A 15,033-nucleotide genomic window follows, 5' to 3' on the forward strand; every position below is an offset into this window, starting at 1 on the left:
TTCTCTCCTCACAACCCTCTCCTTGTTTTCAATAAATATTATTTTAGGACATAAAGATTACAAAGCCTGTACCTTGTTAGATTTAGGAGCATCAACATATTTCTTAGATGAAGAATTTGCTAAAAGACATAGCATACTTTTAGTGAAGAAAACTAAATCTGTTCATATAGAAGTCATAGATGGTCGTCCATTGTCTTCAAAAAATGTTACTCATGAAATTCTTCCTATAGAAGTAGTAATTAATGGTCATAATAGCTTTGTAATATTTAATATCATTAGATATCTATCTAATCCAACCATTTTAGATTTATCATGGTTAGAAAAATATAACCCTAAAATAGATTGGACTTTTCATAGTCTTGACTTTTCTGAAAGTATAACTAAGAGTGTAGTTTATCAAGTAGAAAGTCATAAGTCTAGTACAATTAAACTTGTATTTATAGATGAAAGAGCTTTCTTGCATGCTGCAAAAGAAGGATCACCTTGTGTCATTTATGCCCCACCTATTTCTACTAGTGGAAAGACTTTAAGTGGCATTCCAAGCCAATATTAAGATTTTTAAGATGTATTTGAGAAGAAGAATGCGGATACTCTTTCAAAACATCGTTCCTATGATTGCTCAATTGACCTTCAAAAAGGAATACAACTGCCATTTGGACCAATCTACATTTTATCACAAAATGAATTGGCTGAATTTAAAGAGTATATTGAAGAGAATCTGGCCAAAAACTTCATATACTATTTCAAATCTCCAACAGGAGCTCCAATTTTATTTGTAAAAAAAAAAAAGATAGATCATTGCAGATATGTGTATCACAAATTTAGAATACTGACTGGAAAAAAGAAGTTTAAGAAGGATTGGCAAGAACTAGATTAATCAAATGAGTACAAGAACAATACTAGAGAAGTGAACTAGAGCTCCAAGAGGTGTATTATTGAGACTTAGGATTCCCTCAGTCTCGGCTCCTATATATACTACAAGCTAGGAAGCTTTTTAAGTAGCTTCCACAAACTAGGAAGCTTCTCAAGCAGCTTCTAAGAGTTAAGAAGCTTCTCAAGTAGCTTCCACAAGCAAAGAAGCTTCTCAAGTAGCTTTCACAAGTTAGGAAGCTTTTCAAGCAACTTCCACAAGCTTAAAAACTTCTCAAGTAGCTTCTACAAACTACAAAGCTTCTCTAAAACCTTCTAGAATCTTCTACAACTTTCTAGTATATGTCCTTGACATCACCCCTCTTTAGCTTCGAGGTCTTCGAGAAGCACTCCTATTACGAGTCAATACCAACGTAAGAAGTTGAAAATTTGTCGCATAGTATCTGTAATATACTCCAATTGTTGTTTACACAGCAAGTAGTTCATTGGTCCTTATAACCAATTATAGTGTCCTACGCCTTCGATTTTCAACCAAGCATGAACTTCTATATCTTCATTGTAAAAATCCCCTACAAATAGTCCTTTGGGAAGATCACCATAGGCAGGTTCTACCTCAAACACAATCACTAGTAACCTATTACTAAGTATCCTTCGTCGTCTTTGTGGTATAAGCAGTTCTTCATCTCGGGATCGTCTTCGTGAGATACTCGGTTGAAAAGACATAACTGGTATGGTATCTATTTCTTGGCTATCCATATCACACCGAAAAATATAAGCACTAAACATGGAAGAATGGGGCTCAGGTTACAAATTTGTAGTCTTTAATTATCTCTTTTAGAGGTTCCTTTTCGTCCTTCTTTGTAAGGTCGAGGATTAAGAGGCTTTAAGGAGAAGGAAATTCATTAAAAAACTTTCATCAAAAGGGCTTGATCAAGAAATTCTTTATCATAGATCTCATAATTGAACTTGGCAGTAGAAAACTTTCGAGACTAGAACGCAACCAAATGAAGCTTCTCATCTGCACCTATCTGCAAAAGTACAGCTCCCATAGTAAGATTTGAAGCATCGGTCTTCAAATAGAAGGCCTTTGCCAAGTCCGGATGTATCAAGATTGAAGCCATAGTAAATGCCGTTTAAAGATCTTGAAATTCTTTTTTTGCTAGAGGTCCCTATTTGAGCTTGTCTTTACATGTCAATTGAGTGAGCGGAGCAACAACTTGAGAATAATTCTTGATGAAGATCTGATAGATGTTAACAAAGCCAAGAAAGCATTGTATATCTCTAATCATCTTTGGAACTTCTCATAATACAATTGCTTCCACCTTCTTAGGATCCATCTTCAAGCCTTCTGTAGTTGCAATGAATCCCAAAAATTCCATCTCAGTTTGGTTAAACAAGCACTTCTCCAATTTGGCGTAAAGTCCTCGCTTGTGGAGTTTTTCAAGGACCAGACAAACGTGTTTTTGAAAAATATCATAATATCATCTGAATAGATGATAACAAAATCGTCAAGGTGATCCCTAAAGATGTCATTCATCATGTATTGAAAAACCACTAGAGTATTGGTAAGACCGAAAGGCATGATATTATATTTGAAATGGCCATACCTTGTACGGAAAGCTGTCTTCCATTCATCTCCTTCCTTGATTTGTACAAGGTTGTAAGCTCCCCTTAGATCAATCTTTGTAAAGATCCTTGCATGCCCAACTTGTTCTAGAAGACCTAATATCAAGAATAATGGATAATGATTCTTCTTTATCGCCTTGTTGAAACCTCAATAATCCACGCACATCTACAATGAGCCATCTTTCTTCTTCACAAATAAGATTAGTGCCCCAACTGGCAACTTCGAATGACGAATGAAGTTCTTGGCTAGATTCTCATCAATGTACTTTCGCAATTCCGCTAACTCCATCTGTGAAAAATTGTAGATTGGGCCAAAAGGTGGTTGGGCTCCTTCTTGCAAGTCTATGGCACAATCGAATGGTCGATGCTTCAGTAGCATGTCGACATTCTTCTTTTAAAATATGTCTTCAAAATCCTTATATTGCTCTGGTATACTTGTTGTTAAAATCTTCTCTCCGCTAATTGAAGTCGCATAAATGATAAAAGATGTGCCTTCCTTGGAGGATGTTACAAACACTCTTGTTCCAATAAATAAGGGTTTTTTTGATTTGAGATCTTCTAACAAGCTTACTCTCCGAATGTTCTATAAGAAATGTTATCTTTTGTAACCTCCAATCTATGGATGGATTATCCATTTCTAACCAAGAAAGACCAAGAATAACAAGGTTTGACGGGGTTCTAATAATATTGAAAATAATATAACTACTATAGTCTTTAAACATCACCTCTATAGGTTCTGTTTCATGGATGACACTACCAAATAATAAAGGTCGTCCATCTATTACTTCTACGTGAATGGCTTTAGATTTTCATACTAGAGGAATCTCATGATGCCTAGCAAATTCTTCGTCTAAAAAACAAGAAAATGCTTCTAAATCTAATAACGCTAAGGTTTTTAGATTCTGAGGGCCAAAAGATAAAGAAATGATAAAGTAATAGGCACGCTGAGCAGAAAAAGAGGAATTTGATTGTTATTGTGGTATTGAATTGTCCAGCCGCACAATCCCTATTGTGGTTGGACATCCTCATTTTCTTGAAGAAACGTGCCTCTAGTCCTGACAATGCATCGATTTTGCTTCTTGGGGCAGTTTGCAACTCTGTGGCCTTCTTTACCACAGTACAAGCATAGTTCTTCTTCCATATACCATTTTTTTTCTTCTAAAGTTAGAGATTTGATACGTGTCACCTCAATTTATATGTCTTCCACCTTTGAAAGCGAATTCAAGCTGCTTGCTCACATAGTTGGAGCGTGGTGAGTCGTATGTTGTCTTGAGCGTTGGTCTTGGTGACGTTGAAAGAAGTGATTATCGCACTTCACAACTTGGCTAATAACTTTGTTGATCATTTGTAGATCGGAAAGAGATAATAACAAATCCTTCACATTATCTCTTAAGCCCCAATAAAATTGACTCATCAATGCTTCTTCGTCTCAATTGATGTCGCATGCTAATTGTCTGAAATTTGATGCATAAACTGACGTGGAGCGTGCTCGTTGTCGTAGTGATCGGATCTTTGTTGTAGCCCATCACACCTTATCATGTTTGCTAAATGATTCTGCAAACGTCTCCAAAAAAGTTTCAAAGTTATTCAAAATTGACGATCCTTTCTCAAAAAAAGGAGCAAACCATGATAGAGATTGTTTTGTGAGCAAAGTTCCAACCAATCTAATACATGACTCCTCCGTTGGATAGTGTTCAAGCTATAAAGCTGTTATCAATCTAATTTGATTGACAAAACCTTGAAACTTGGAACGTGTACCATCAAACTTGTTTGGAAGACTAATTTGGAGCTCCTTTCGTTGTAAAACCAATGGTCTTTGTTGAACTAGAGGCAAAGTTGATTCTCTTGGTACTGAAGCTTGAGGCTAGTAAATCCTTGATTGTACCATCCCGGATGCTCCATCATCATGAAGTCTTGCAATGATTCCTTCAATCTCTGCATTTCTCTGTGATAATGTAGCAAGAGCATTCATAATGGCATCCAACTTGAACTCTGAACTTTCAATCATACTAATATCTTGACCTCCGGCCATTCTAAGAGAATGAAAGAAATGACTCTACAAGAAGGCAGTATTGGTTTAGAGGAGGGTACTCCGCAACCTCTAAAATGCCTTAAAACCTTCAAAAAGAGGGGTAATCCACTCTCTCCAAGAAAGATAAGACTCCAATATCATAATAGAAGAAATATCAATTTAGAGGAGGATAATTCACAACCTCTAAAATGCCAGTACCTTCAAGTAGAGGGATAATCTCCACTCTAACAAGAAGGAATTAGCTCTGGTAAAAAAGATGAGTTTAGTCTCGACAAATTGTAATGAATTTAGAATACTAAATGGAAACAAGAAGCTCAAGAAAGATCGGCAAGAACTAGATTAATCAAATGAATACAAGAATAATACTAGAGAGGTGAGCTAGAGCTCCAAGAGGTGTATTGTCGAGACTGAGGATTTCTTCAGTCTCGACTCCTATATATACTACAAGCTAAGAAGCTTCTCAAGTAGCTTCCACAAACTAGAAAGCTTCTCAAGCAGCTTCTATAAGCTAAGAAGCTTCTGAAGCAACTTCCACGAGCTTGAAAAATTTTCAAGTAGCTTCTACAAATTACAAAGCTTCTCTAGAATCTTCTACAACTTCCTAGTGTATGTCCTTGACAGTGTGTCGATTATCGAGGACTCAAAAAAATCACCATCAAGAATAAGTACCCACTACCTTGATATCTAGACTCCTTGATCAGTTGAATTAAGCTAAGATCTATACAAAAATAGATCTACGAGGAGCATACAATCTAGTACGCATCAAAGAAAGTGATGAATGGAAGACTGCATTTTGAACAAGATATGGACATTTTGAATACAATGTCATGCCTTTTGGACTTACAAATGCACGAGCACCATTCCAACATCTAATGAATGATGTCTTTTGGAAGTTTTTAGATGATTTTGTTGCCTATTACCTTGATGACATTTTAATCTATTCTAAGAACACAAAAGAACATGAACTTCATGTTCATTGTGTGTTACAAAAATTAAGAGATGTGGGACAATATGCCAAGATAGAAAAGTGTATATTTCACACTACTCAAGTCGACTTCTTACGATACATCATTTCAAATGATAAACTTATGATGGATCCTAAGAAAGTTCAAGCTATTATGGATTAGAAGATCTCAAAAACGATAAGAGATGTCCAATGCTTTTTGGAATTTGCCAACTACTATTGGATCTTCATCAAAGTCTTCTCTCATGTTATAGCTCCACTTATACGTTTGACTTATAAAGACAAACTTCAATGGAATCAAGAAGCAAAAGTAGCATTTGAAGCTTTGAAGACAGCCTTTGTTTCTGCACCAATCTTGTATTATGTCGATCTTTCTAAGCCATTTTTTATCAAAACAGACACATCAGACTTTGCTTTTGGTGCCATATTGTCACAAATGGGAACAAATGATATACTTTACCTAATAGCTTTTCATTCTAAAAAATTTTCAGCAATCGAGATCAATTATGAGATCCACAACAAAGAACTTCTTGCAATCATGGATTAATTTCAAGAATAGCACCATTATCTAGAAGGTACTCCTAATCCAGTCACCATGTATATGGATCACAAGAACCTTGAATATTTTATGTCAACATGTGTTTTGAATTGTCACTAAGCCCATTGGAGTATGCCTTTGTGAAGATTCAAATTCAAGATCACTCATCGATCAAGAAAACAACAAAGTTTGTTAGATGTACTCTGTAGACGATCTTACCTTATATCAAAGGAGATGCTGCTTTTGATCAGCAATGGATAATTTTCTTGAAGCGAGAGCATTATTATCTTCAAGCAATGAAATCAATACTAATTTTTTATTCAACTTTTATTAAGCAAGTTCAGTCAAGTATGTCTTCTCATCCTCTTGTTCATGATATTAAGAGAAATCCTTCAAAGTTTCATGATATTTCTAAGTTTGAATTCAAGAACAATCTACTATATTTTGAGGGACGCCTTTATGTTCCTAAAGGCGAAGCTCGATTATAAGTTCTTCTAGCAATATGACATTTTGGGTACTTTAAAACTTTGGAACTAATATCTAGAGGTTTTTGGTGGTCATGAATGTGGAAGGGTGTAAAAGATTTTGTTCAGTCATGCAACGTTTGTTCAAGATTAAAAACTCTTCATCATTGACCTTATGGACTTCTTCAACCATTACCTATTCTAGAACAACCATGGTCTTTTGTTTCTATGGATTTCATCACAGATCTTCTAATCTCGGGTTCTTATGACTCTATATTTGTGATAGTAGATTGTTTTACTGAGATAGCTTATTTTATACCATATATAAAATCTATCATAGGTGAAGAAACAGCTAAGCTCTTTCTTAACAACATCTATCGCTATTATGGATTATCCAAAGATATTATATCGAATATGAGAACTCAGTTTGTATCAATATTTTAGCAGATTCTTATCAAGATTCTAAAAGTAGATATAAAACTATCTTTGGCATTCCATCCTTAAATTGATGGATAAACGGAGCGTATTAATCAAGTTTTGGAGCAGTATTTAAGATGTACCATCAACTACCAAGAAGATGATTGGACAACTCTTTTGTTATTGGCAAAGTTTGCTTATAATAACATGGTACATTCTTCTACAAAATAAATAACTTTACCAATTATGGTTATCATCCACGACTTGATACTTTTGACTTTTCAAAAGCTAATAATCTCACAGTAGAAGATTTGATAAATCATTTGTAAGAGCTACATATAACAATGAAGGCACAGTTAAAAGAAGCTCAAAAACAACAAAAGAATAATGTAGATGTCTATCAAAAGAAATAACCACTATTTCACGTGGATGACAAGGTATAGTTACTTCATCATAATATCAAGACGACTTGTCTTTGTGATAAGTTGGACTATCATAGACTTGGACCATTTCCTATTTTTGCACAAATCAATCCAGTTGTATATTATTTACACTTATCAGAGTCGATAAAAATCCATCCAATATTCTACGTATCTCTTCTTGAACCAAACAAGACAGTGGATATATCAAGAAGAAGACAAGCTCCACCTCCTCCTATAGAAGTGAACAATAATGAAGAATTCAAAGTGGAAGAAGTCCTAGATTCAAGGCAGCACCAAAATAAATTAGAATACATTGTCTATTGGCACAGATATGATATTAATGAACATACGTTGGAGCTAGCAAAGAATCTTGCAAATGCAACAAAGGCAGTGGAGGTTTTTCATCAACGACATCCATCAAAATCAAAAAACCTTCTTTATAAAAGAAACAAGATCTAGGCAAGATAACATTCTACTTTCAATCCTTGTTTGTAGCTTCTTTGTAGTTGTGATGCTAAAGAGATGGAGAATCAACAATCAGCAGATTTGACTGAAGAGCCTTCGTTTGCTGACTTGCTGAATGAGACATTACGATTGTCACAACCTTCAAGACGATGCAATTGAGATGAAGATTTTTAAGAACGACATGTTCTTCCTCAAATAGATGGTGAGATACAATGCGTTTGGTATCATGACCTTAGAAGGGACTACCGATGTTTGGTGATTTTACTAAAGATAGGAACAACTTCTGACAGTGTTCCAAATGTTTTATTTGAAGGAAGTTATGAAGGCCTCAACAATGATCAAATAATTGGGTGGTCTTCCCACCCTGATATGGGACACTGTCGATGGTTAAGAGACCCTATCAATCATCTTCAAAGAGAATAAAGATCAAAGTATGTGGCAAATATAATTCACCATAGCTTAGACTTCTTCGTTATGTGATCACTGTTTCTTATGGAACTTGTCCGTAGAAGGACGAATAATGTCACAGACATATATTTATTGTAATTTTTACCTAGGTGATATGAATAAATAGAAGTAGGTAAAAGTAGATTAATTTCATAATATCTTCTAGAAAAGCTTCTTAAAAACTTTATAGATGTTGCTTTGACGTTATATGTGTTTATACTTCATTGGTACATTAGAAACTTGGTCAACAAATTAACCATGTGCCACACATGTTGGTAGCTTATAGAACAAGCTAACTATATGTTGCATATATAGAAAACTTACCTTACAAGTTAAGATATGTGTTGTGCAAAGTCAACATATTTTTGGAGGTCCTATAGAACATTGCCACGTAGCTCCTAGATAGATAGTATATATAGAGGCAAGAATGAAGCCTTCTTCACTCTTGTCAATTCTTTTCTTGCTTATAGTCTAATTTCAAGGATCTCTAGTTTTCTTGTCTTTTGGCAGTAGCCATTCCAGTTTCTTTCTTAATATACATATTTAATTATTTCTATTTTTTCATCTTTCTTTGTGGAAAAAGTCTCACTTTTTTTATTTTTTTTTATCAAATTCTTGTTCTTGACACATCCAACCTTCAATTTTTAAAAAAAATTTAAATTGATGTCCAACTTTCTTAAGATCCCAAAAAATGCTTCTTTTATTTATTTTATTGAATCCTCTAATAAAGGTCTTGCAATTGATTTTACTTTCTTATCTATGATTTTATATTTTATTCCTATAATAACTTCAGGTGCTTAAAAAGATTCAAGTGTAGAATAAACCTCCTTTGAATGAATTTCTACAATCTTATCATCATCTCTTAATCTAATAGATGCAATTAAATTCAAAGAATCTTCTAATCTATTTTTTTCATAAATACTTAAAATCTACTTATTATTTTTTATTTTTTCTAATTTAAATAATTATTTTTTTAATATCATTTTTTTAATTTTAAATCCTCAAATTTCTTGTATATAATATTTTTATTTTTAAAAATTCTAGTAAAGCTTGCATCAAAAGTATCTACATCTTATAATAGTATCTCCCTTTTTGTACCTTTGTAATCTCACTTTACAATGGTACTTTTCTAAAATCCTTAAATTCTTCAACAATTCTTGGCAATTGTATTTTCTTCAATTTATCTCAATTTCTTTCATAATTAGGAGGTATATTTAAAAATTATATTTCTTTCTTTATATCTTCATTATGTATCTATATATATCTTAAACCATCATCAAGCACTTTTATTTTTATCCATGTTGATGTAATATATGATTGTCTTAAAATCATTAGAAAAAATATTATTCTATTGTAACATCTCGAATCCAATTTTTAACATTTGGATAAGTTCTATATAATTCATTTCATGTATTTATTAGCTGCTTATATTGCCATCCATGCTCTATATCAATTGGCCATTTCTACTTCTTATAAAGATTCTTAGATATAATATTTATCTTCAAATTGTTGTCAATTAAAGCAACAACCAGTTCTTCTATATCTTCCACCTTCACCAATACTTCTATAGTTGCCCTTGCTCAATGTTTTTGAATATAATGGCTTCAAGCATTTATTTCCTTTTCATTATAATCTTTAAAATACACATGTTGATTATAATCATTCATTTCACTTCTTGATTGCTTATGATTATCAACCTTTTTTTTCATCTTTATATATCCTTACATCAATAGCATGACTCATTTCAGATTCACTTATTAATTATATCTTCTTTTTAATGTTGATAATAATAATATCATGAAATTTCTTCTTTGTAATTCAAAAAATATCTTTCAATGTGAATTCTACTATAGCATTTAATGCATGTTCTTCCAACACCTTTTTTAAATTTGTTGTTACTTCAATATTAGAAAATAATTTAAAAACTATTAATTTATATTTATCTTTTATCTTTTCTTTTTTTTTTTCAATATTGTTGAAGTATCTTTTGTGGACAATTCTTTTAAAGCCGCCTCACAAGCCTTGTTTCCTTAACTTTGCCTATTAGAAGAATTTCTTTCTTTATTATCATCAAAAGTTCTTATTTTCTTTCTTCCATTAAGGCTTCATGTTAGCTCTTAGCAATATATGCATGAACTAAAAGAGCCTCTATATGATCTTCACATGTTTACTTACAATGATCTAACTTATACAAGGAACCAATACTTTGTACCTTTTCACAAATTTTCTATAATCTAAAAATATATATTTTTTAACTTTAAAATTGAATTTTGAGTCTTTTTCTTGTTAAATATAAATATATAATGGATATCTAAAAATTCTTAGTCTTAATTATTTTAAAGGTCTATATTTTAAATAACTTTAAATATCTTGTGCTTAATATGAATAGATAGAAAGTAATTTATTAAAATACTAGAGATAATATTAATTCTAATTCAAAAGCTTATTTTCAATTTAATATCATATAATATCTTTTTATATTTTATCCAAAAATACATAATTCAACCTTTATATTATACTATATTATATCTACACGTTCTTTAGGTACTCATCTATAACACATACATATATACCACACCCACTTAGTTTTTTTTCATAAATAGATATAGTAGCAATTATATATATAATAATGTCCATGATAAGTTAATATAAGTTTTCAATCCTCTTGTTATTTATCACTACACACACTTTAATATATATATATATATATATATATATATATAATTCTATCTTAAGCTATCTATTTATAATTAATTATGTCTAATATATTTAGAATATTTTAGTTTTCTTAAAATTTAAGAATATACCTAACATCTGCATCTGTATTTATAGTCATATCAAATAATTTAATATACATTATGTCCATTGCTATAGTATATATGACATATTTTATTTCATTAATATAATTCTATAATTATATAGAATTGAAGTTTAAAACTTTTTTTTTTTTTAAATCCCATAATTTAAGCAACATGAATCAATAACCTAAACATTTCAAAATAACAACATCTCTAAGATAAAAACATCTCTAAATTTATATAGAAAATTTGGAGATGTCCTTATTTCAAAATTAAAAATCAAAAATCTAGAAATTTTTAAATATTTTAATTTCTTACATTCATATTATATAATCTTTGATTTATTAAAGCAATCTCTATCATTTGATCTACAATTTCTTCTTTTATGTCTTTTTTTTATTCTTTTGCTTCTTATAAAAAAATGCTATAGAAGTTATTATTTTTTAGTTATTATGAAATCTTTTAATTCTATAGTCATTATGAAATCTTTTAATTCTATTGTATCTTTTCTATATAATATAGTAATGACGAAATATTTAAATAATGCTAGCAATAAAGTCAAGAGCTACAAAGAATTATTCTTATATCTTAATTTAATATGAATATTTGTTAAATCATTAAGAATCTGATTTCTTTTGTAATTAAAAAATTTTAAAATAGAAAAAAAATACTATTAATATTTAATTAATAAAAAATAAAAGTAAAAATATATATATTACATTGTTGTACTGTGATACAACTTCTTGATAAAAAGATTAATAAAGAACTAATATATGTCTAAGACATTCGTCTGTATTTATAAAAATATATTTTTTATGTATGCATTTTGCACTCAAGAAACTTTTAGTACCATAGTAGAGCTATAAATTGGTTAAAATGATGTAGAGTAAGTAAAAAACAAATCGGTTAATTCTAAGACAAAGTAAGATTAGGATTGTAAAAATTAATCATAAGTTTAATTTCATTACTTGTATATTTTTCTTCATTTGTTGTAGATATTTTGTAATTATAAAAACGTGTGTGGATTTTGTTATCTTTGTTAACCATTGTAATACTTTAAAAAGTTCAGTATATGTAAATATATATATATATATATATATATATTATTTTAAGTATTAGTTTAAACTTATTTAAAAGAAGATTCATATAAACTATACATGTTACATTGTATTTTTTTTAAAAGAATTATGCATGATTCCATGCTTAAAATACTTTTTTTTAATTTTATATTTTTAAAAAAATATATTTATTTTCTTAAAAGATTATGGATTTAAAAACCATATATCAAATTTCAAATATATTAATATGATACAATTTTTGCTATGAGCAATTTAAATTGATCTTATTTATAAAAACTTTAAAAACTTTACTTTAGTATTAATAATTTTGTATTTCTATTAAAAGTATATGATGAACAATACATCAAAATTTATGATGGTATAACTATTGATATATAACTTTTACAAAAATAAATAAATTTTGCACTATGTATTAAATCTGATATTTACATTGATACTGGAGTTATTATCATTATTATTATTATTATTATTTTTAAATATGTAAAAATATTATAATTAGAAATATATTTAATATATTTAATTAATTAGATATATATTTAATTAATTAGATATATATATATTTCATTCACGTGTTAATAGTTTAATAATATATAAACATATATGATTCAAAAAATAAAAAACTATATTGTATCAAGAAATAATTCAAAATTAAAACTATAATATACATTTATTATCAAGAATTAAGTATAAAACAATTATAGTCTATGAAAATGACTATATACATATACATGGTTTTTTATTTATTATCAAAGATTATTAATCATTAGAGGTGGTGCAATCAAAACAACATGGAAATTATCTATGTTGGTTATGTGGATTCTATAGACTATCTTTTTTAATTAATAAAGTTCAATTAAAGTCCATTCAACAAAGTCAATTTCAATAATATTAATTATTTATTGAGATGTATTAGTTTTTGGAGGATTACTTATGACAAGGTGAAAAAATTAAAATCATATGTATTATTAGTATTCATTAGAAAGGATTTTTATTATTTAAAAAGTTTATATCTAAAATGTTCTTTTTTTTTAATTATTTCTAAGAATTTTATCATTTTTTATAATGTTTTGTTTACAAAAACATTAAAAAAAAAAAAAAAAAAAAAAAAAAAAAAACTTGATTACAAAAAATTACTTTATAAGATATAAATATATTTAAAATAAATATATAAAAAATAGAATAAAGAACTATATAAAATTTGAAATTTGATTAAATATTAATAAATACTAAAATTATTTTTAAAATAATAATTAAGAATTTCAATTAAGTGACGTTTGTAAAACTAATGTATTACAAAAGTAATGTACATTATGAAATTTCTCTAATATATATATATATATATATATATGGAAAGAGAGAGAGATTTATATAAATGTATATGTATTAATTTTTGATTGTATAAACCCCATAATATAGAAAAAAGATATTCTATATAAAAAAATACACAAAAATGTATAAAAATGATTTTAGAGAAGAATAAAAACCAAAAGTTTTTTATATTAAAAATCAAATTCAAACTTAGAAGTAACATCAATTAAAGTTACTAATAATAAAAAGATAGATTTTTTAATTTTTTTATATTATTATCTATACCAATCTAAATAATAAAAAAAATTTAATCTATATTTTATTTGAATTATGATATATATGTACATAAATAAGAAATAGTAAATAAGCTTGCTGTTTTGAATCATTTCTTTAGAAGTTTCAAAAGAGTGGAAGGGCAATGTTTGAGCCCCTTTTTAACAAAAAGAAGAGGAGTAGCAACAACATACATTATGCCTTGTCTGGTGAGAAATTAACATATATTACAAGCAATCATTAAAAGATTTAACAACTCCAATGCTTTACTCAAAAGTATTGTGATTCTAAATGTGTTTGATTAGAACTTAGAATATATATATATATATATATATATATTGTATATTTTTCTAAGTGTGTGATTTTATATTTGATAGTTGAACAAAATATATCATCAAAAAAATTACATTCCTCTCTCTCTCTCTCTCTCTCTCTCTCTCTATATATATATATATATATAAAATTTACTACTAACTATTATAAATAAATAAATCAATGTTTGAGGAGAAACTAAAAATTTGAAAATCTATTCAAATTAAGAGTATAATAAGTCACATCAACCTATAATTATTAGGTTGGTATCTTAGTTGAAATAACTTAAATTTAAATCTTTTCGATAAATTTTTCTTAATATCATAAAATATCTAAAAATTAAATAGTCAATTTAAAAAATGTACATAATCAAGTTAATCTTATATTTTATTTATTTTTAGTTAAATTTTAAAAAAATAAATTTTTAAATTACAAAATTAAAGTCCTTCAATTTGATATTGTTATAAAATTTTAAAGTTTTAATCAAATAAAAAATTCAAGTAATTAATATGCATAAATAAACTTACTTATTGTAATCAATTAAAAAGAATATTATTTAGAAATATAAATATATTTTTTTATTTGAAAGTTTTATAATTTAAGAATAAACTATACTACTTTTAAGAAAATATAGAACTTTGGTCATAATATTGATAAACTCAAGTTAAATTAATTAATATAAAAAATTAATAAAAACGCTTTTGAAATAAAAATTAATTTTAAAATTTATCTTAAATTAATCATGTAAAATTTGTGATTTTAAAATTTTAAAATTTTTATATTAAAAAATATTTGATTAATGATACAAAATATTAAATAAAAAAATAAAAAAATTATTACAAAATAAATTCAAATTAGATTAATTAGATTGCATTCGAATTAGAATAAATTTATAATTTGAAAATGGTTAATTTTCTTAATTTTTATGCAAAAATCAATATATATATATATATATATATACATATGTTTCTAAATATATCTGTTTAAACACACTAGAACTGCAATCTTATTTTAAAAG

This window comes from Physcomitrium patens, chromosome 11 (genome assembly GCF_059467195.1).
Source record: "Physcomitrium patens ecotype Gransden chromosome 11, ASM5946719v1, whole genome shotgun sequence".
In the NCBI taxonomy this organism is placed as follows: Eukaryota; Viridiplantae; Streptophyta; class Bryopsida; order Funariales; family Funariaceae; genus Physcomitrium; species Physcomitrium patens.